This window comes from Cebidichthys violaceus, unplaced genomic scaffold, assembly GCF_023349555.1.
Source record: "Cebidichthys violaceus isolate CVI_PGR_0920_01 unplaced genomic scaffold, fCebVio1.0.p SCAF_8, whole genome shotgun sequence".
Taxonomy (NCBI): Eukaryota; Metazoa; Chordata; class Actinopteri; order Perciformes; family Stichaeidae; genus Cebidichthys; species Cebidichthys violaceus.
The window spans coordinates 10,223,557-10,247,529 of record NW_027176964.1 but is presented as its reverse complement, the minus strand read 5'-3'; the positions used below and the strand labels follow the sequence as shown (position 1 = coordinate 10,247,529).

General features: G+C 45.2%; 1 protein-coding gene across 5 annotated transcripts in view; it reads right to left on the bottom strand.

Annotated features, from left to right (window-relative positions):
• The window catches only part of mib1 (MIB E3 ubiquitin protein ligase 1), a 63,894-nt gene that overhangs the window by 14,364 nt on the left and 25,557 nt on the right, over positions 1-23,973 (bottom strand). The window lies entirely within an intron of this gene.

The following is a 23,973-nucleotide window of genomic DNA, read 5'->3' as shown; positions in this document are numbered from 1 at the left end:
CTTAAGCTGTAATAATGTTGTTATTAGAAATAAATAAGGGAAAGTGAGCACCCTTCTTCCTTCTAGCGTTAGTTTAGTGTTTGGACTATTATCTATTCACCCCCCAACCTCTACCTCTCTTCCTCCTCTTCCTGCTTTAGCCCCTGGGCAAACATCCAGGCATATGGCACATGAGAAAAATGAAATGAGACGCAGCCGTAATCTAGTGTACGACCAGTTCATCAATCGGGGATATGTGATGGGGAAACAAAGGCTACCGACACAGCTCCTCAGTTATTGCAAATGCTATGGAATATAAAACAAGGCGGCACTTAAAAGCCATATCCCTGAACTGTTCTTGTGTCTTGTCTGTAGTAAGGTACACAATGTACCTTCAATGAGCATTAAAGCTGCAAACTGCTGGAGGGAACACTTCCAACCTTGATTAACCCTGAATAATCATGCGGGGCATATCTTTGAACTGCGACAAAAGGAGGCACTTTTGATATGGCTGAACGGCCCCCTATGCGAGCACTTGAGTGTTTACATACAATGAGTTAAAAGGGAGGAAATGGGCTCGAGCACAGAGCAAGAAGGCCACAGCCTGCGCAATCAATGAAAAAGCCGTTTACTATTAAGAAGGAGAAAAGAAAGAAATGCTGGCAGGCTTTAAGGCTGAAGGTAATCAGGATGGCTGGTTCCCTGCGGGTTTTTTTGCTAAACCTACATCTTGTCTCCCTCCTTGTGGAGTAATGAAAGAGAGCATCATCAGCACACCCTCTTGAGGAAAGAGGAGGAAGAGGGGCCGAGAGGGGGGGGGGGGGGGGGGGGGGGGGGCAGTCAGCACCTCTGTACGGACAGAGATCCGAGGCTGCTGTACTGCTGCAGTGATGAACAGCGCAGCACACTGATCCCAGGCTCGCTCCCTTGCTCTCTCTCTCTCTCTCTCATTGCACAGAGGCTTACACACGCACGCACGCACGCACGCACGCACGCACGCACGCACGCACACACACACACACACACACACACACACACACACACACACACACACACACACACACACACACACACACACACACACACACACACACACACACCTGCATTGCTTGCAGCCATCTTCATACCACTTAATGCAGAGAAGCGCCGCTTAAATGAGGTAGCAACCGCACCCACTCTCTCTGCCTAATCTCACATTCATAATGTGTCGCCTTTGTTACAAAGAATTATTTGCTTGCATACTGTAGATTCACCATCTCGGGGGGGACTTCTGAGTAATTTCATCCGTGGCGCTCCCACTGGGCACGAGTTGAGACTTAAACAAGCAAATTATTCAAGAAAAGACCTTGCCACATCACATTCTCGCCTGAAGCTGTAACATAAAACTCAATCCCAGTGGTTAAACAGCACTCTTTTAGCCTTATTTCAAGTAAGACTGATAGATAATACAGGAATGCAGTTTTTTTTTTTCTTTCTACAACAGTTTCCATCAGAATCAAGGGCAATTGTCCCACATAAAGCCTTTGTTCTTTTTGTGCCCATTTTCTTCCTGCTATTGGTGCAATGTACAACATTTGTGCCTTCTGGATTGGCTGGAAATATCTCCTATATGTCAAACAACCGACCAATAAATGCACACCTGCAACAGCACACGGGCAGACCGGCGCCTCCTAGTGTCAGAAGCAGGCACTGGAGTGCTGGGCAGGTGCTTGCTGGTGTAGGGAGCCCCTCCAATAGAAGTCTAGATTGACAGGCTCCCTGCCACGCTGGGCAAAATGGTTGGACATTAATATTAATGCCCCATACTGGCACTGCTGCATTGCAGTTAAGCTATTTGCTGTAAAGGCAGAAAAAATAGAGAGTGAATTAAGAACCAATAAATAAATCCTGGTTGTTTTTTTTATCTCTTCGGTAAGCAATGTTAGCCGTGGCCGAGGGTGGTGTAAACCTTGAGGTTGGTTGTAAAGTGGGAGTCAGAAAAAATAAAAAAAGAGAGTGAGTCTAGTCAGCTCAGGCTGCAGACCTTTTACTGAGCAGAAGACGCCGACTTGACCTGGGAGTTAACATTTAGACAACTCAGGTCATCTGCTAAGAGAAGGACGCTGCTACTTAGGAGTGAAGTGAGGATCACCTTATTGCATCTGAACTTTAAAACCAAAGCGACGGTCCGCGTGAACGCTGGAGGACGTGCAGCTGAGAAAAAGGAACGGTAGAGGAGAGACGTGATGGAACTGGGTCACCCTGTGAGAGATCTCAAGAGTCCCTCAGGAGAGCCTGTTGTCTCGGGCTGCAATTTGTCTTTGACCGGGACGCTCTCCGACACTCTCAGCTCGTGTGTGTTGCCGTTTGTCATTGTATGCAAGACGGCGGAAGTGTGTGTGTGTGTGTGTGTGTGTGTGTGTGTGTGTGTGTGTGTGTGTGTGTGTGTGTGTGTGTGTGTGTGTGTGTGTAATGTAGGGGTCGACAGGCCCCTTCTGCTGCCCTCGCCTGGCTGACAGCCATCTGTGTGGTGGTCAGCGGCCATATTACAACAGGAAGTGAGAGTCGGGGACAATAACTTGGGTAGGACGGGGCAAAACGGGAACAGTCAACAACATCCAGCATGAGATTAATAGGCGCGCACAAACATATGGTTACTCTGATGTAGAAGACGTGTTTGGCATACCGCCGTCCTTTAACTAAGGCTTCAAGCTCAAGAAAAGAGATTCTGCATTGGAAATCAGTCGCCAAAAGGTGCCACCTGCTTTGGGACAGTGGTTATATGGTCAAACACACAGATCTATTTTATCCACGCTGCCTTCAAGAAACTTAGCAGGTCACAATGTTCCATGAGGTTTGTCTATATATTCCTTATTGGAACGGCCTTTGGAGCTGAGACAACTTCAGACGATACATGAGGTGTCAGCTCATCGGGGACAGGATCAATACTTTCAGGTCCTTTGAAATAGTGAACCCTGTTCCCAACAAATCATTCACAAACTCTAAATGGAACCCTCCTCTTCCCTCTTCCCTCTCTGGGCAGGGAGTCACTCTTCATCATGTGTGAAAGGTTTGGAAGGCACACAGTCCTTAAGTCAGTGGCAGCTGGGAGGGCTAGAGACAAGATTTCACTGATCTTAAAAGATGCTGTTTTGAATGAGAATGTTGGCTTACATATTGCTTGTCTTTGATGATAAAGGCACAACTTTAACACGAAAAGGGGGAACTTAACTGTCAATTCCACCGCTGTCTCTAAATAGCACAACAGATATTTGACATGACAAATAATTTAGGAAGCCTATAATCCCAAAACAAATATAACTGGTTGATTTTCCAGATCCATAAAAGTTCATCCTGGCCATCAGTCCAGCCCTAGAAGCAATTAGCTACTAGTTCACCTTGTCATGGCCGCCCCACAGCTACTCTGGACGGAGTAAACAAACACAGATAGCGTCCAGGCCAGCAGTGCAGCAGAGAGCTGAGGACAAGAACCTAGCTGGCTCCGCTCAATAAAAAAAGGCTTTCATTACCATGCCGTGAAGAGAATAATTTTCCCCACAATGTGACCTTCCTCTTCCTGCCTGTACCTGAGGCCCCTGAGTGAGCATGCTTTTATTAAGGACTATTTGCATAAACCAGGAAAGGGGGAAGATGGGCAAGAGGTGCATTTCTATGATGTTTTGGTTATCACTCTGGCTATTCGCCTGTGCCTTGAAGGTTGTTTAGTAGACGCCAGGTGCATTTTCAAACATCTCAGGTACAGTTGTCTGTCCATTTGGGAAGTATGTGGGGGGCCTATAAAGGCTGAAATTTAATCAGCCTTAAATTACCTGGTATTATGGGCGTCCTGATTCATAGCAATTTATGAAGAAGGGGGCAGCAAGACAGTCGAAGAAGCCCAATGGCGCGGTAATGTCCCATTGGTTCCAGATGACCCAATTATTCTCCCATGCTACTCTTCCTTTGCACTTTATTCTCCTCAGCACCTTGAAAAAAGCCTCATTCTCATTTCAGCACCGGCCTTAATAATCATAATATACATCCTTTTACCCCAAAAAAGCGAAAACCCCGACATAAAAGATAAAGCGAGGACATGTAGATTATATTAGAATAAAGAGCCACCTAAATCATGCACACTATATCGCTGAATAGTATCATTACCTATAAAACAACCACGGAATTACCGAGCATCACTATTCGCACAGGCCTGGGTCATAACGTAATAAAAATGTTGTGCATTCATCTTTAGTCTTTTGGTGGTGCAAATCTGGGGACAGTTGAACAAATATTAATAAAACTGAAGTGGAATCAACCTGCTGTATGAAAATGACTCGCAAGTAGTTGACATAAGAGTGACATGACGGAGTGAACGCACTTTAAATGTGCAAATAAAGCTGAAAGACTTTGAAGGATTTGATAATAGCACTTTGAACGCTTGACTTGACGTCGGACAAAATATACAAACAGAGGCAGAGGAAATGAAAGCTCAAATTATTTATCAGCCAAAAGATACAGACAGACGTGGGTATGTTGTCACCAGAGCGTCCTCACTCACTGGCCTCTCTCTGCTGTCATAACAGCCATCGCGCCTCAAACTGAGCTGCTAACAGAGCAAAGAAAACCATCTGCAACTCATTTTCTACAAACTCTTCTATTGACAGATCAATATATCCCAGATACTGTTTAAGTCAAGGTATGTATTTTCATATGTATGTATGTTTTGTTTTTTGATGGTTGCGACTTGTTTGTGCTCATCCAAAGTGAGAAACTGAACTCATTAATATGCGGTACTAAAAGCATATTGGGGATTTTATGGCCCCTGTAACTGTTGAGATGGTGGTGAAAACCCAAACCAAGGCTTCAATACATCCTTTTCTAAACCTAAAGGTAACGCATGCACCATCTGTGCTTTTCTAAAGTCCACTTTCCACTTTGTTAAACTACAATGTGTACATGTTTTCTAACTTTCTAGGTCATTAGCAGTCTTTATGTTGTGCCACTATGTCATTTGCATCGTTTTCAGGTTTTTAGCCACAAGCTCACCCACTTAACAGCATCTAAATGACTTCTTATCTGTGAAGCCAATGTTTCATTTCTGACCGACAATGACTCATTAACTGGGAGTGAGATACTGGAAGTTTTGTGATTATAAAGTTCCTTTCAGTTTGTATGAAACAAAATCAGACGTATTCCTGCCTGGTGAAATTAACTGCACGTGCGTCCACAGACTCAACACCGAGGTACAGAGCAGTAAATAGAACAGAGGGATCGACTCGGGGTTTTTGCAGAGCGGTGGAGAATTCAGCCAGGCTGAAGGTCCTTCGATCGACGGCGACTCAGCAGCGTGCCACGCTGTCACCGCACGGGCAGACGGTCTGAGAGGCTTCTGTGATCTACGGTCTCACTGCAAATCTAACACTTTAAATCACCCCTCACTCCCCGGCCGGCCTGCCTCCCCAGAAACACATTACACTCCCCCTCCCCCTGAAACAATCATTTCTGTGTGTTGTAACCCTGTGAGCGTTCCTTCAGTATCGGCCCTTTAACACACCAGAAGAAAAAAAACGCACCATCAAATTCTCCTCCACAGTAATTGGCAGAACGGATCCAAAGTGACACAAATAAGTTTCCATATTGCAGCTGATGAGTCTGAATTTTCAGAGGAAGAAGCTGTGGCTGACGGAGCGGTTTGGTAATTAAAATCTATTGTTTGCAGAGGGAAATAATAGGGATCAAAGGGCCTTGTATCAGCTTCTGCCTCCCCTAAGCACAGAGACAACAGGCCAAACGCCCCAGAGTAGAAAACGTCTCACAGCCAACTTGATAATGATGGGGGGGGAGATGGAGAATGAATGTACTATAGATTACACAGATAAGGCTCCATAGAAACTACCATGTATTCCACACAGATCCATGGCTCTATAGATGGAAGCTTTCTCCAACAATTTTGCATGCTAGCTACTCCGCCTACATCCAATAATGTAATGCTTTAAAGTGCCTGGACCGCTGTTGTTTTTCTTCAATATTCTTTGCCTGTTCGGACACAAGGATCCACACACACACCCTTATCCTCCCTGACCTGTCGTACTGCGTTTACATGGGAGCCACTGACTTCAGTGTCCGCACGGGGTTACCAAGGTAACATGGTGTGCATTATTCAACAGCTAAGCTTTGGTTGAGCGCTGAGCGTCGGCTTCAGTGTGACCCTCAGAGTGCACCGGGGCTACTAAACCCCAATCAGCCAGGCATTCCTTACAATTATATTGTCAGCTTACCACATGAAGCCTGATCCATTTCTGACCCTTCATTCACTTGATTTAAAATATTAAAAAAGATAATCTATACGATGAAATAATAGTAAAAGGACTTAGGTTGGACTAGACAACCCTAATAAAAATACAGGGTGACATTAATACTTATGTCTGTATATATTATATTGATATAAAGCACGGCTTTATGAAGTTAAAAACATACTCAGTGACATGTTTTCTTGAGTTCTGTATCACGTGAAACCATATTTACGATACTTCAAGGTCTATACTGATGTTTTATGTGCGCTCACACAGCTAAGAAATATTCAGGAGGCTTCTCAGTGTTTCATAAAAAACACAAACTAAAGTGCCATCACGGATGTTAAAGTACCATCAAACACAAAAACAAATTATATTACTTATTCTAATACATCGAGTAAATAGATAAACTACATTTGTTTTTAAACGGGGGGGGAGGAAAATTATTAAAGATGCCTGACAGCTGTGCTGTGGAGGTACATCACCTTGCTCTGTCATGTTTATTACCTGCATTGCTGAGGCACTTTAAGTGCCACAAATAAATCCTGCTCTTTCTAGGTTTGGCGAGTGGGCAAAAAACATACCGTCAGAGGTTATAGTGCCTTCACAATGCAAGCTTTTCTCTTTACATGCTATAGTCACTTTCCCAAAAGCTCTTTATGTCCTTGAGTCCCTTCAGAAAGAGATGCACCCCTCCCTGTCCCTCCCTCCCTTGATCCCTCGTTTCCTCTCTTTCCATCCATCCCTCCCTCCCTCCTCCCTCTTCCAACATGTGCTGTAGCAACATTGCAGTCAGGACTCAATGTTTCAGCATGCCACAGGACAGACAGAGCATTACAGCACGGCTGAGCTTATCTATTGGCTCAGAGCCACTGTTGGCCCAGCCCTAGGAGGAAGTGTGGGCGTTCTGATTGGTCACAGGGGGATTGGGGCTTGTATCAGCTTGTCCTCTGGCTGGTCTGTTGGACTGGTCCCAGCTCATACAGAGGTGGACACTGGGAGGGCATTCAGGATTGAGCGACTTTTCAATCAAGTCACAAGGCATGCTGCAGCAAACTGGTACCCAGGCTATAATGGGGACGCTCTTCAGTGACTAATTTTACTTGAATAAGCTACAACAACATTACGCCGAGTCTAATTGAAGAACTGAAGATAATAACGGAGAATACTAAGGAGACACTTGTAATTGCAAAAAATTAATCAGCAGAACCGGTCTCTCTAGACTACATGGAGTAGGTTTTGATAATTGTCCGACATGAGGATTTGGCCTCCCATCGTGGACTACAAGATCGCACTGAGTGCAGTTCACCTGGATTCCAAAGGTTACCTCGACACATCTCCGCGATCGGTTATCTTTTAATGAATTACAGCCAGGCACCTGTGCATACCCTCTCCCCTGACCTAGTTTATCTCCTCCACCATCAGGAATTATCATACATCACTCTGTAAAAATGGGGAGATCATAGAGACGGCAGATGAACACACAAACACTAATAGCCGAATCACTATGCCTAAGTGACATCCCGCCTCAAATGTACCATGTAAAACCCTAATATTCTTCCATCACGTATTGTGTGTGTGTGTGTGTGTGTGTGTGTGTGTGTGTGTGTGTGTGTGTGTGTGTGTGTGTGTGTGTGTGTGTGTGTGTGAGCATATGGTGACAAGGAGGGACTCATACATTGTCCTCAGCAGCTACAACACCTTCCCTGTCACCTCTCTTTATTTCACCGATAGTGTTGTTGGCCGGTCCATCTGGCTCTCCTCACGTGTACTAACATCTGAAAATCGTACACACTTACAATCATTAAAAAAACAATTCACACTAAGCGTATTAATATGAACTACGAGCGAGTATACACGCAGCTACTTGAGTGGCCGACTGCCAAACAATCATAGACTGTAAGAAGCACACTGTGGGTGTGTGTGTGTGTGTGTGTGTGTGTGTGTGTGTGTGTGTGTGTGTGTGCGTTTGCCTCCGAGAAAGTGGTCTCGCAACACATACGCACCCCTGCAGTGCATAAGTATTTGTGTGGTTTGTGAGTCACTCGACGGTGGCATGCGGTGCCGGTAAGGCACGGTGAAAAGATCAGAGGCTCGAGAGGCAAGAGGAGCTTCCCCTGCAGTGAGGCTGGAGGGAACAATGGGCCGCTGGATCAGAGAGACCGACTGCCACTGGCTTCCCCCTCCAGCACCCAGGTAGGCTGGCCCATTCATAAATCACTTTTATTCCTCCGAGCGCTCAACAGCCTCACCTCTTCAAATGATGCACTGTGTAAAGGGATGAGGAGGGAGGGGCAGGGTGGTGGACAGAAAGAGGGGGGGGGGGGGGGGGGGGGGGGGCAGGAGGAAATAAAACAAGCTGAACGACCAAACAAGACCACCAGCAGAATTCCCGGTGCAAAACTTTCCAATCCGAGAGGAGACCTGCCTCTCGTTTTCTTAAACTCAAAGGGATGAGCTCTCGTTACATGAAAGAACCAAAAACTAATGTTTTATAGTTTTACAACAAGGAATCACAGTGGAAGCAATCCGTCTTCCTGAAATTGATCAAAACTATTAAATGTCAAAGCAAAAAACAAATCTCTACAAATTAATCTTAATTAAGTACAAATAAAAAAAGCTAAATGATTGATTATATTCCCCCCTGCAAGTCAATATTTGGTAGACACATCTGGCAGCAGCTACAGACTCGACTCTATGTGTGAACACTGGCTAAGCTCTGTTATGGTGCATGAGATCAGGGAGAAACAAACCATCTTAAAGTCCTGCTACAGATTCATGATCAAAAGCCTGCTGCAGAGAACTATCCTCACAGCAGGAGGCTGCTGCCACCATCACTACGCTTCACGGTGGGGACTGTGTGTTTTTGTTTAACTTGCACCAAACACAGCAGTCACTCGTTGACTCACCAGCGGTGGACCTTCCGGATAGAGTTGTTACATCACTTTACGTCACACGCGGTGATCTTTACTCTTTATCTAACCTTTTATAAAGTCTAAAAACACCGCAGATGATTTAGAAACAGGATCAAGAGCGAATACTCCTGCAACTTTTCTTGATTTTCCTTTTAACGATACGCTTAATTTAGATTAATAAATACGACGACGGGAAATGAATAGCTTCAAAAATCAACGTTTCTACAACAAAACTTGTAATCGGCTTAATTAATGTTGCATTTATTCCATCCTCTGAACAGTAATCTGCTTTATAATACATTTTTAAATTTGAATGGAGATATGGGAGAACAACACGTCCCGCCCCTTCATCCGGTGAAAGAAAGCACATCCATTAGTCGACCCTTTTCTTATTGATCGATTAACTGCTCAGCTAAACATTCGGCCCCGCGCTATTCATCATGGCGGGAAGATGTAAGCCGCGCGGCTGAGTTTCAGGGGGCAGATGGGATGTCGGGATGTAATTGAGATTAAACTGGTGGGTTGGGTGGCTGGAGCAGGCAGGGTGGAGACCCACTGGGGATACACAACACACATCATCGGTGGAGATGGTTAGAAACCTTAACCAACGGAGTCGGGAATTAATGAACACCATCAGCTTCAAACGCACGTGTACAGTAAGTGCATGTACTGTGTGGGAATTTACACACAGTAGGGAATTAAGGCTGTCTGGCACATTCAGTTTTAAGTAGTGTGTATACATAGATAGACACTCTAGAGCAATAACATTAAGTTTCTTTTATTTATATAGCTGCAATTCTGCATTTTTGATTGGCCGTGTACGGACACGTTTTGAGCAGACACATTAACTTGGAATCCATTTTGACTGGCAAATGGTCAATTCTTGTTAACAGCCGTAAAGATAAAGCAATCCAAAAGCTATAAATTGCAGTGACAATACATTAATTAATGTGCAATTTATGCAGAATTATCTCCGCCTAGAAAAAAAAGGCCTGAGATATTACTGCAAAGTGAGGGTAGAATGACTGGGAGCTTGTTAAAAAGGCTTATCAAATCAAGGAACAGAGAATTGTGTGACATTTTACTCCGGCTCATGAAAACACACTTTGACAGATGTTCATGCTGTATTGAGGGTGTTTGTGCGTTTTAACAATCTCATTCATTTTAAACTAAAATACCACAGCCTGGTTTCTATATGATTACCTTAAAGAGCACTGGCTCACACTTCCCGGGGCGTTGTGCAGTTGAAATGCAGTTGGGCGTAAGCAAGAGGACTCGTGCGCCGTCGTTGAGGTATAAGAGGAGAGAGTGAGAAAGATAGGAGGGCACAGAGGACGTCGCTTCTGTACAGTATAGATGTGCCCCACGATGAGACCAACTAATTAAACAGATCCTTCAGTGGCCGCGCCTCGGGAAAGCTTGAAAAAGACACTTGAAAATTAATGAGAGCTCAAAAAGAGGAGAAAGCAACCCGAACTTCTCAACGCCTCGGAGGTAACGTTGCCACTTATCTCCCTGCATTGCCAAAAGCAGTGTAAAAATAAATAAATAAATAAATGGGGAAACAAAATAAAATGTCATGCTTTTCTGCACTACACGTTCACCCTTTTCCCTCTCCTCCATTTCTCAGACATGCGGTGGTTTTAAGTGTAGAGGTGAGCACACGGAAGCTCTTCTGTGAGCAGCGTGTTCGAGCTCTGTTAGAAGAGAAGACCGATAGAGACTGGGGGTGGTCAAAAGGACACAGCGAGTGAGGGGGTGGTATCAGGGGAGGAGGTGGTGGAGCTGCTGGTGAAGGATGTAAAGCAGGGGAGGAGGGGGGGAGGAGAATCAAGAATATACAAGTGGAAGCACGAGACACCACTTTATTTGGAGCTACTAAAAATAGCGCAGCAAATGGTAGCAGAGGCTAGCTGGCCCAACGCTGCTCTCTCTCCTTCCAGGCCGGTGAAATCGATAGGCAGGGAGCTGGAAGGGAGGCTTCCCGGAGCCTGTAGCCAACAGTTGCTGAGGGGAGGGGGATGAGGGCAGGAGAGGAGCAGAGTGGAGTGGAGCGGAGCGGGAACTATTTTTTGCACTGCTTGACTAAATATGGTCAGGGAGGTGGTGAGACAAGACACAGGAGCAGCCCGGCAACAGGGGCCGAGGCGTGCTTCAGATGCTTGGCTTCCCCACAAAGTGCTAACTGTTCGGCTCAGCCCTCTGCACTGTGGACAGTGGACTGTGGGGTAGCAAGCCTTTGGCTGCTTGACCTCGTGTCCCTAATTTGCTGCCACGGTATTCTTCCTGTGCTCTCTGCACCCCCGCCCGCCCCCCCCGAAACTGCAGCAGCATCTCTACTTGATTTTTCCTTAGTAAATAAAGGTGACCCTGGAGATGCACTATTAAGAATGCATAAGCTGCATGTTGAAAGATTCGCAAGCGCAAAAAATAAAAATGTAAAACTCCAAAAAATACCAAAAAGATATTACAATATCCTCTGTCTCTAGTCCCTGACAGTGGTAATCAAATTTACATGGATCACAAGGGACTATTAAAAGTACAGCTGTCTTCTACCGCAGAGGCACAGCTACGTCTTTTTTTTTTTTTTTAAATACCTCGATCACAATTCTGCTCTCAACCCATTCAATAAACTCCCTCTTCTAAGCTGCTGTGTAAAGTTCCACTGAATAATAAAAGCGCATTTTAGGAGCAGAATGAAGCTCTGGGGCTGTGTGTGTGTGTGTGTGTGTGTGTGTGTGTGTGTGTGTGTGTGTGTGTGTGTGTGTGTGTGTGTGTGTGTGTGTGTGTGTGTGTGTCGATGGAATGAGAAAAAGGTTGGTACACTTTCTGCCTCCTCCACCGACCAGGGCATCCTCCCAGCTTTCTCCCTCAGAATGCACATGATGGAGAGGAGAGTGCTGCAGATTTTCACCCCTCCTTTTTCCCCCCTCTTCTCTCTCTGCCCCCCCCCCCTTTTTTCCAAATGGCAGCTCTTCATGTCAGCTCTACGTCTTCCTCTTCTAAAGGTATGACTTGTGTTTGTATGGGAATGTGTGTGTGTGTATGCTTTCTCTCCTTTTCCCCCCTCATTCCCTCCCTGACTCTGGCGCTCAACCCGCCCGCCACCACCCCTTCTCCTCCTCCTCCTCCCCCCAATCATAGAAGCTGATTCAGCGAGTCAGGCGTGCACCCGGCACACACGATGGCTGCAGCAGCTGGAGCGCTCTCTAGGTCATTATGGCTCTCTTCACTACGGGAAGAGGAGGAGAGGAGAGGGAGGAGAGGAGGAGGAGGAGGAGGAGGAGCGGCTCAGATAAGAAACTGATCTGACAGGTAATATATGCTCTTCCTTCGCTCTTTCGGACGGAGTTTACCCCTGACGGGCCTCGACATCTCCTGTCCCGTCTCTTCACTCTCGCTCTTCTTCGGATGCGATCAGTTATTAACCGCATGGTTTGCCGGTGAGTCGCGGGGGAGTGGAATGCACTGTTCTGCAGCAGCGGCAGCACTGGGACAGAACTTAACCAGAGACAACCTTTGAAGGTTTTTTTTTTCTCTTCTCTTGTTCCTCTTGTCTTAAAAGAAGGAAAAATATAAAGCTTTTTTTTAAATATGGAGAGGAAGAGGATGCAGGAGGAGATGGAAGAGGGAGGCTGGGGAGTTGCTAAGGTCCACATGGATTTTAGCCCTTTTTCTTTGCACTCTCCACTCTATCTCTCTCATCTTGTTCTCTCTCTCTCTCTCTCTCTCTCTCTCTCTCTCTCTCTCTCTCTCGTGTTCCTGGCACTGGCCGGACATGCTGCAGCAGCAGAGCTCTCTGGCTCATTAGGCTTCATGGTTGCAGCTCTGCCGCTATGTAATGACGGACTCGTTAACTCAGACCTGCACCGGTGTGGAGAGACATTCCCTTATGCACAATTCGCCCTCTGCGTCCGACACCTTCCAAGAGGTTTTTTTTGCCACCATGACTAAGGATACTATAATTACTGGGACTTTTTAATGTGTTCTTTTTTTTGTCTTTTTGGTGGTCTTACCAGACCGCTTTTCAATTTAACTGAGGGGCTGGGGTGGGTCGGGGGTGCACTGCCATTCTAAAATTGATGGGAGGTAAGTTTGAGGACACGTCACACTTTTAGGTCCAAGGTTGGCTGATTGGGGCAAAAGGATGGAACGTGGCGACCGGAGGGATGACGAAGCATCAGAATAATGAACAGCGGGCAGGTCAGGAGTGCTGAACGGGGGGTGGGGGTGGGGGTGGGGGATTGACGGCACACAGCTGTGAGAAGTGTATTAACACAGATGTGGGTGGGGTGGGGGGTGGGGGGGTATTGGGCAGCAAGGGTTGGCTGAGTAGATGTGTGTCACTGGCTGAACCCACAGTACTTAGGGTAGTAACCCAGTTTCTTCTCTCTCTCGGTGTAACGCATTGCTATAGGCTAGGCAGGGCATGCAGGGCACACAGTGCTGCAGTGCTATCGGCCAAACCAGAACAGACACCACACGTTCCCCAACCTTCATCCCGCTGAGTGTCGGAAGGAATTTCAGCCCCCCTCTCTCTCTGCTATTTGCTCACCCTATCGGGTGGCTGTGACATTTCCTAAACAGGACGTCACACCTTTAGGACCAGGGCTCATCCACCAACTGTCACCTCCAGTTCAACCTCCCCTCATTGCTATTCCAAAGCCTTCCGCTGCAAAAAAAACACTGCAGCAATTTTTTTTCCTGTTTATTCCATTTCTCTGCCACCAAGTCTTGAAACTCAAATTTAAGCTGGTCTTCCCTAAACCATTTTTTTTGTTTTTACACCCGTTGCCTCAGCACGCGGCCGGCTGGCTGGCTCAGCGCGGTTGGAGGCATTGTTGACTTGTGGAATGTGTTGGTCTGGGGCAAAGATTCATTAGAGGCTCGCTGAACAATTCTCGCCGCCATGCAAATGGTTATTGATCTGTTCCACCCTCCTCTGCACAGACAGGTGAGGTTTGAGAAAAAAGGGAAGCGAGAACAGATTACCATAAAAACAGTGATCTATGTGTGGGGAGAGAGAGAACAAGGTACAGAGAGAGAGAGAGAGAGAGAGAGAGAGAGAGAGAGAGAGGTGGTGGTGGCGGGTGGGGGTATAGCCAGGACCAATCCACAAGTGCTGAGTGGGCATTAACGCCTTCATGTGACCTATGGCCTGCCTCTGCGCCTAAAGCCCAAATCCTGCTCACAATAGCTTCCTGTTCCACTTGGATCACTCCCGTTTTCAAACATCAGCAGGCGCTCCGGCTCGCCTCTGGGGACGTTGCTGACACAAGAGAGACAAGCGAGAGCTACATATTGGTAAAAAGTGAGAGGTGGGATATAGAAAGGGGGGGGGGGGTGAAACAGGAGAACGAGATGGCGGTGAGGGAGGCAGACTGAAAGAGAAGTGGGAGGAGAGAAGTGAAACTGTTTTAGTGTGTCAGCTTATAGGTGCACCCCTGCTCCCAGGACACACGGTCCAGAGCGTGATGATCACCCTACAAGACACGGTGCTGCACAGAGGCACCTCACACCACGGACTGTCTGCCAAGGAGAAAAAAAAACTCTTCTCATCTCTGCTGCTGCTTTTGTCCAACTCCTTAATCTACCACCTCAACATTTTTTCCTGGAAAGAGAACCAGACCACCTTCTAACTGCAGTAAAAAAAAGAAGAAAAAAAAAGGGGGGGAGCTGTATTCCTCCCCCTGATCCTCCTGGTTTCTCCCAGTTGTCTGGAGGACAGCGGGGGTCACCGGGACAGTCGACTATGGTATGGACTGCAAAACTTGTGTTATGTACAGGGGCGGGGGGACCGGCTGCTCAGCCTTACATGGCAACCAAAGCAAAGCCTTGAGTGTTGAACTGCATTTACACTCAAAGTCACCTTACGGTGCAGACTACCATACTTGGGAGAGAGAGAGAACGGTGAGGAAAAATGTTGCTGCTGATAACTTCCTGACCTTGGCAAAAGGTGAGACATTTTCATACCTAAGATTACCTTCTTGGTGTACATACTTCTTTATGTACCCATATGAACATATGACAGCTATGGAATGTAAAGAAGTATGTATTCTTGGTGAGGTGCTTGTCCTCGTTCTGGGAAAATGATGCAGGACAGCAGTGTCTGAGGATGTGTTTGTGCTTTGCAGATTGTTAATATGACTGTGATCATGGTGTGAGAGAGAAGAAAAAAAAGTATAGAGAAAGAGAGAGAGGGGGGCAGAGAGAGAGAGAGAGAGAGAGAGAGAGAGAGAGAGGGGGGAGAAGAGAGAGAATGAATGTGAGTGGGAAGGCTCATACATTAGCTATACTGTCTCTGGGCAGTCTCACTGCAGCAACATTCACTGTAGGGAACTTACCGCTTTCTAAAACTGGCTGACTTGGCCAATAAAAACCTCTCATCCAAGATCTGCCATCAACTCATTGGACAATTACGTTAGTTAGCACAATGTGATAGCGGTCATGTTTTGAGATTGCTCTGTCAGCAGAGTGCGTTTAAGACGCTACTTGCCACTCACACCTACTATGGGCAAACAGAGGCCTTGTGACATCGTCACACGAACAGGGCCTCCTTTCATTATCGGATGATTTTACTGCATTACAGCCCTTGAAATTCAGCCAGCTGCAACTTAGAGCCAACTTCAGCAGGCCATGAGAGGTATGCCAGAGCTGCTCCTGACCAGTAATACCATAATCTTTTCCAGTGCTCCCACATGGCTCAAGGGGGGAAGAAAGCAAGGTGAATTGGACCAAAACTCTGCCTTTTTTGTGTTTAAAACTTGCAACTGAAAGAGCAGGAAATAGTTGCTGAGGAGGCAGAATGGGGGACTGAGGGAGTGAGGTTGCTGCTGCCACAAACTGGCTCTATACTATGTATCATATGGCTTCCGCGTTAACAATATTTGTGTGTTTAACTACGACGGCCCTCCCTTTATGCTGCTGCCCTTATCCGCGCACCCCCCCACCCCCCACATCCACCCTCCCCTCCTCTGATTCCTGCTCTCATTGTTCACGTTTGCTATGCTTGCCAAATGCTTTGCCGGGCTGCATGGCAGTCAGATTAGACCATCAAAAAGTGACAATGCAGGATCAGAGTCGACTGTGGCCCGTCAGCTGATTCCAATTGTTGACCGCTTCAAACAAATAAAAGGCAACAGAATATGGACAGAGGCGCGGGGAGAAATGAGGCGGGGGGTGGTGGAGAGCTATTCATATCGAGCACTTTCACCTATTCTGACCCCCTCGCTGGCCTGTGATCACAGACGATCCCTGTACCAGTTTTAGACCAGGTTTACTTCTCTTTAAACCCTGTTAATGTCGATACACTGCTCTACTAGAGGTCATTTGTTCCACTTTGGCTCTAGCTTAAAAACCTACATGAAATAAATGATAAATAGAAATAAACATGGATATGATTATTATTAGGCCGGTTATCCGCAACTATTTGAGGTATACCTGCGTACATAAATTGCTTCTTCATAAAAACTAGATTTATTTTCCTCAATTACAAATGTTGTTTAGATGCGGAAGGCTGGAATGCATCAGTGCCGACAAAAAATTCTCCCGCAGTGGAGCAATGAAAAGGTGTGCGTATGCCCCTGTAGTACGACAGCTTTATTCTAATGAAATACAAGACACTTCATTCTGAACTAATTGATATGCCGAGTGTAAGGCTCACTTACTCTTTCCCCTTCAATGGAAGAAACCTCTAAGCGGAGGTGACACTCCCGGTACCAACTCTGACAATCTGCATTCACTTCACCTGAGTTTAATGACGATGGTTAAAAACATACTTAAGTCATAATGACGAAATAGTTTGAAGTCTATAAATCCCTTTCTGTTTTTTTTCCCTCTGACTAAGTTGGATCAAATTTCTGAAATGTAAAAACCCTTTTTTTATTGTCAATTTAGGAGAGTGTCATAATGAAGCTGTATTTTTAATGAAGCTGTATTTTTTGGGCTTCAGTTTTCCCCCCCATTCAGACCTCTCTGCATGATGTTCAACAAGCAGGAGTCCATGGCTTGCATTGCATGTTGCTCCCGGGCCCTCAATAGCACCGAGCTGCTGTCTGAGTGACAAACACAGCAGATGCTGACATTATCAAATGCTGAGTGCCTGTCGTCCCCCCGGCTTTTGCCCTGTTATGGCCCTTAGACGAGGTGAGCGGCCTGGCCACCTGACTCTGAGTGTGTGTGTGTGTGTGTGTGTGTGTGTGTGTGTGTGTGTGTGTGTGTGTGTGTGTGTGTGTGTGTGTGTGTGTGTGTAAGTGAGCGAGCATGAATGTGCATGTGTATGTTACAAATAGACCTGCCTCTGGTGTGCCATATCAAGCTGGCCCTACACTGACCTCCATCCTGTCTACAAGCAGGGCCGTATATCCCTCAGCTGTCATTGGCCACTCGGAGAACCGTATCCGTGCCTTGGCAGAAAAGTCAATAATTATAACAGCTGACCTATGCTTCATATTCCGCTTGCAAAATAGTGTCAAAGGAACATTTATACCAGTAATGATACTGAAAGCTGGAAAAAAAAAAAAAAAGGTATGTGAAATGTTTGATGGTTTATTGAGCTTATGATTGACGACAACTAACGTCAGCTTTAGGCACACAAAAACATAATCAAAGATCTTTATGTGGGTGCCACTGTGATCGTTTTCTGCATTAGCACTGGGATGGATTTTTAGCGGAAAAATGTTGCATTACTGTACTTCTGTTGAGCCCTGAAAGAGAAATGAAATAATCTGCCCTCAGTCACTGTTCAAACAGCACCCTCCACACTACAAATCAGTCTCTAGGACTTAAATGACTGCTTTAAATTAATGTTGTGACTTGACACCCCAGAGTGCTGCTGTAGGAGCGCGAGCGAGAGAGCTCGTGTGTGTGTGCTTATGCCTCTGCATTTGTCTGTCGGCCGTCTCGGTGACCGCAGCGGCGGCGTGTTTGCAGCAGGGCCCATCTGTCAGAGCCTGTAATTGCTTCATGACTCCGGGACATTTGACTCAAGTGCACTGCCACAGATTATTATTATCCTTTTCTCAGGGAACAATTTTTCTCGCTCACTGGGAGGGGGAGCAAGCATAAAACTTAAAAAAAAAGATAGCGAGGAGGATAAATAGACTGCCTGGGAGGCAGCAGAAGAGAAAGTTAGGTAAGGTTGATCAACTGTACCTGTGTGTTATTGGTGTGGTGCTAAATGGGGTGTAGTGTGTTAAATGTAATGTGTGTCACACAGAGTGGGTGAAGGTGAACGGGGCGAGATAAAAAAAAAAAAGCAGAGAGAGAGCGGAGAAGACACAACATCGTCCGTTTCAACTAGTGGGTGGACATGGTGTGATGGGCCACATCTCGGCTTTTTAATAACATGTTTAAATGCAACATGGCCTTTCTCTGCTGTGTGTGTCTCTGGCTCTTTTTGGATTAAACTGTACTGCAGCAGAGCCTCTGTGACAGTTCACTTCACAACAAGTCCCATCTCTGAAACAGTGATTCCACAATGCTTTGCTAAAGCTGGTAAAATGGAACCAAATCACCTCTTGAATGGATTTGGTCCCCTTCAACCAGCTGTAGCTATGCTTTGATGACTACAGGAGCTCCTTCGACACAATCACTGTCATGGCAGTGACCTCGACCAACAACATCTGCACTGTTCAAACTTGTACTGTTAAATGTCTCATTTCTGACTAATAAATAAAAACCGATCCTAGCTTCCAAACTTTGGTATGGTCCACTTTCCTGACTCTCTGCCTCCAAACTTATTGATATTCGGACCACACTATCAATGGCTGTTTCAAAAATAGCACGGGGGGGGGGGTCGGATGTGCAGCGTGCGCTATTTCAGAAACACAGCGCTTGCATGTCTGCATGGCTGTCCTGCTAAGACACCTCCTAAACTGACTGTCACTGGACCCTAACAGTCAATTACACTGTGGGTGTGAATAGGCAAATGAAAATAAAGGAGACAGTCAACGCAGCTCAGCAGGGGTACAACGGTAAAGTGTAAAGTGCTATAGATAAGAAATAAGACTATAAGAATAAAAAAGGTGCAAAATACAGTTGTTAAGAGATTGCACAGATTCAAACTGCTTGGCCTCCAGCCTCTGATATCTCCTGCACTGGTGTTGGGACAGGCCGGGGTAGACGACGGCCAGATGCTCTCGAGGACAGGAGCTCAGCAAATCACAGGCCGGCTGCTCTCAAACAGTCCCACACGTCCACTCGCTGTTACTGCAGATCAAACCAAACTCCCCTCACACTGCGTCTCCTGACCACCCTCCTTTTCCTTTGTCCTAATTTGGTGCTCAACACCACATAACCACAAAAAACACAATTATTTGTTTGACAATTGCTCTAAACGCTGTGATTTATCCAATTTGTCTCATTATACAAACTGATTTGAGGATGTGGATATAGCATAAACAAAAATACGTATTAAATTAATTGTAAAAAAAAAAAGCACAGTATTCTCCATTTCTTATGAATTTAAAGTGTTTTCCATTGCACCAATAACCATGAAATCTATTTGGCGTACCGTAAGAGGCACTAGCTTACTCAATTACAGTATAGTCTGACTTGATTAGCCTAGTCTGAAATGAGCAAGAGAGAGGGCGAGAAACTCCTGATTCAATCATTGGCAGCCATGAAGCGCATGTGAATAAAGCAGCAAGTCTCTAGAAATGCAAACATTTGTCCCATTCCGCAAAATTGCCTCAAAAGAGCCCACAACACGTTTCCTATCTAATTGTGATCTCCGTTACAATACTGCCGCCTATTAGCACAGACATTATATTGGGAACACTGCATTTTGGAGCAGGGTGTGATTAATGGCAGAGCCCTCGATTACCATGTGGGGTTTGCCTGTATGATGCCATATTAAAAAAAAAAAGGAGAAAAAAAAGCCGAGCACTATATGAGAGAGGGAGGAGGGCAAATATTACAAGGAGGTGACACGTAAAAGGGCACAGACCGCCGCTGCAGGGCTTGTTTGGAGCCCGTTTATGAGTCATGGGCTATTAATCGTATTGTTTACAGTATTGAAACAGCTACTGGCTCCCAGCAGCCCGAGGGGGAAGACACAGATACGAGCCAGGCTCCCCTCGCAGGCTCGGGCCGCGGTAAACACAATTGGGAGAAAACATAATGTGGATGTCCGAGAGAATCCCTTCCTCAACGCGTTACTACCAGTTATACCAGCACTTTCAATTTAGTAGCAACTGTAAAACTTAACAACTAGGTCTAATTTATGAGGAAATGCCTTCACACGCTGTAGTGGTATGTGTGTGTATAAATGAACAAGGTGAAATATAGTAAAACTCCCCAGTTTCTGCTACACCCCTGTTGGTTGGCTTGATTTCTCTCTGTATTTGGGACTCCAAGTTGAAAGATTCATCCGTCACCCATAGGGTTCTTCCTATACATCTTCCTCAATCTTCTTTCCACCGCTGGAAGACAAACCTGCACTCTTAAAAAACCCAGGCGCGCAGGCGCGCACACACACACACACACACACACACACACACACACACACACACACACACACACACACACGGGCCTCTGACGCGCTCTCCGAAGCTAGTATTTGATGTAGATAACTTACATCACTTACAAAGGGGAAGCGTAAGTGGAAGCAATTTTTTCCCCCCGTTTTACATGAGTTGTATTAGTTTTGATGAAAAACGATAGATTAGACTTGTTTAAGACGTGTATTCCAGGACATTCTTTGCCGGTGCTCAATCTAAACACGAGGAAGGGAGCGCGGACCTACTATCAGGGAGCATTAATAGCATCGATCATAAACTGGAGGGGGCTTCATATAACACCCTTTATCCAAGGGGCTTCCGATCAACTCCCAACTCCAAGCACTTCCTCATGACAGTTGTCAAAGGTACTTTTTTTGAAATATGATTCGGTGGTAGGAATTCCTCTAAGCACTCAATCGAAACAACTGCCTCTCCACTAAAAACACAGCAGACAAGGTACTTTCATTTCAACCTAGGGAGAGCTTTTGGAGGGCTTTAGGACTTGTGGACTGTCTTCCCGATATTGCAGGTGCTCGAGCGTGAAATAAAAGTAAATGGGCAGACTGGAGAAGGCGACATATATCTTCGTTTCTCTGAAGGCGAGGGGACAGAGCGTGGACTGAAGAAAAGGAACGCACACACACAACACAACAGCAGCCCTGATACAGAGAATACTGTTACTCCAGCACTTTTTCGCTGCTAAATCAATGCGTGCTACAGCGGACCGGCTTTCTGCTGCTTTACACCGAATCCTGGTTTACATGTACACATTACACACCCATTGCACTTTAATATTTATAATGCAAGCAAGTGTGTTTACACCCTGCCAGTCTGTGACCTTTCCTAAATGAGTTTACTATTATTCATTAAAGTTTAAAAGCTGTAATAAAAGACAACACAGTGGTCTAGTAATATCGTTTCCCACACGGACTACAAAGTCAGGCTGGGATTTCGGACCATATGGCCAATTTTGTGTTTTGTGTGTGTGTGTGTGTGTGTGTGTGTGTGTGTGTGTGCGATTTCTATATTTTTTTTGTCAATTCGTGGGTATGATTAAAAAATAAAATGAACATGTGGATGAATCAGACTCTAATCTATATAATTACATTTAATGAATTAAATAATTTCAAGGATCATCAGCTCTGGACCGACCTGCTGTAGGAGATCGGTCGGGCAAGCTAGTTCTGCATCTTTTATAAAATAAATAAAAAATAAAATAAAGTAGAAAAATATCAAAACACTTATTATTTTAAGTATTTATATTAACTGCACTTTTGTTGCTGTTCATACTTTGTCTTTATTTGTCCCTTTTATTTTTTATTTCTGTCTGGTTGGAACCTTTTCTGTTTGTGATCCCCGTCTTTCCCCTAAAAGTGTTATTTAATTTGTCCCAAATTATTGTTATTACAACCATCACTTTGATTTGATTTGCTTGTCAGAGAAAATAAGTCCTTCCCTCACAATCTGTATGTTAATTAAATGTATTTGCCAATAAATGTCACGAGAGATTAACCCACTGACAACGGATTTTCCTTGATAAGCAATGCTTTGTGTTTTCATATCGTTATTCTTCATGTCTAAGTCAATCTGAGACTCAGTTGGTCAGTGTACCACACAGGAAACAGGCCCCGGCTTTAGTGTGCCAGAGGTGGAGGGCTGGGTCTGGCCAAGCTTGTGGCAGGTGGCAGGTGTTCCACAGCCCTCTGACCTCGATTCTATTTGTCCTCATGCCAAAACGAATGAATGCCAGTGAAGGGGAATGACATTTAGCCCGGGATAACCACGCTCATGCACAACCATACACGTACACACGGAAAAGCGCTCAGCGCGTGAAGCAGATGTGAACTTTTCTAGAGGCCGCTCTGTTCTATAACGCTGTCCCTGTAACGTCAATGTCCATCAGTTTAAGAGACCCCGGATGAACAACCTGATACAGACAGCCGTCTCACTGAGCCATCTTTAATATGCTCATTGAGAGACAACAATGAAGTAGCCAAAGAGTGGAGCGGTAACCTCCTACAGCCAGAAATAGGCTGTAGCCAAGGACAAGGCGAACGGCTGCCGCTTCAGGCCGGCCTCTGCTCACAACACACGGAGACGGACCGGCACAACAGTAAAAAAGAAACAACAAATGAACTTCAAGGGCTATTAACTACACTAATAAAAAACAATTCAATGAAAGACAGATGCTTTCAAGGCCTAAAAGGTAGTCTAATGTCAACTTGAGACCGTACCATCTGTTGGGGAGATGGATGAAACCTAAAGCCCCGCCTCAAACTTCAATCAATGTCAAAGTAAATTGAGATCCAAAGTAAATTGTATCGTAGGATAAAATGTGATCAGTGAGGTAGTGGAATTGAACTTCTTTTAGTTTCAACGGCTTTAAACTCTTTTTAAATTGAGGTGGAATCTGTGGAAGAACATTAAACATCGATTTGTATCCAAATATCTATTTGATTTATTTTAGATTTACTACGGTTGAAGACTTTTGGAGAATTTTAATGGTGAGCAGTAGTAGTGTATTGCATAACATGTTTGAAAAATACTGGAACTTTGATCTATAGGTTTTGCATATTTTCCTTGGTACACATTCAACAGTGCAATAATAATCCAGGACTGAAAACGTATCGTAAAATTTGTGAAATAAATGAGATTCTGAAGTGCCATGCTTTTACACACTTCTGATGATGAAGTTATCTATTTGTTTATGTCAATCACCCGACCGAGTCTGTCTGCTATTTTTAGACCTGTAGGTGGTGAGCTCACATCTTTCATTCCGACGGAGGATGATTAAGTAACGGATTAGTAGTAACAGATTAGTGATTCTGCCACGGCCTCAAAACAGGAAGTGTAGTGGTTGTAGTTTTGACTAATATTTGAAAAGATTTGATAATAATAATGCTCTGAAATGTCTTTCTTCTTGAGAAAAATGATGCATCAGTTGAATTATTATTCAATAATCAAGTCTAAATAATCTACACAATTTTGGCACTGAAGATATTTGTGTTATGACTGTCACGTATACAATCAAACACTGGTCTGGTGCCCATTCGTTATTAGGGCTAAAAAGTCTCAAGGTGCCAATAATCTGATTCCTCAATTGATTTCCAATCTCTTTTCCAGTTCTGGAGTCTTGTGCTTCAATGCTGAATCACTCAAGAAAGAATCAGTGTGTGGACATCAAAAATATCTAAGGTGTTTAAGGTGAGACTATTGAGATCCTGAGGATGCCGTCTCCACAGATTCCACCTAAACACACCCTGGTCCCTCGTAGACCCCCAAATAGGTGCGACAGCAAGCGGGAGAGCA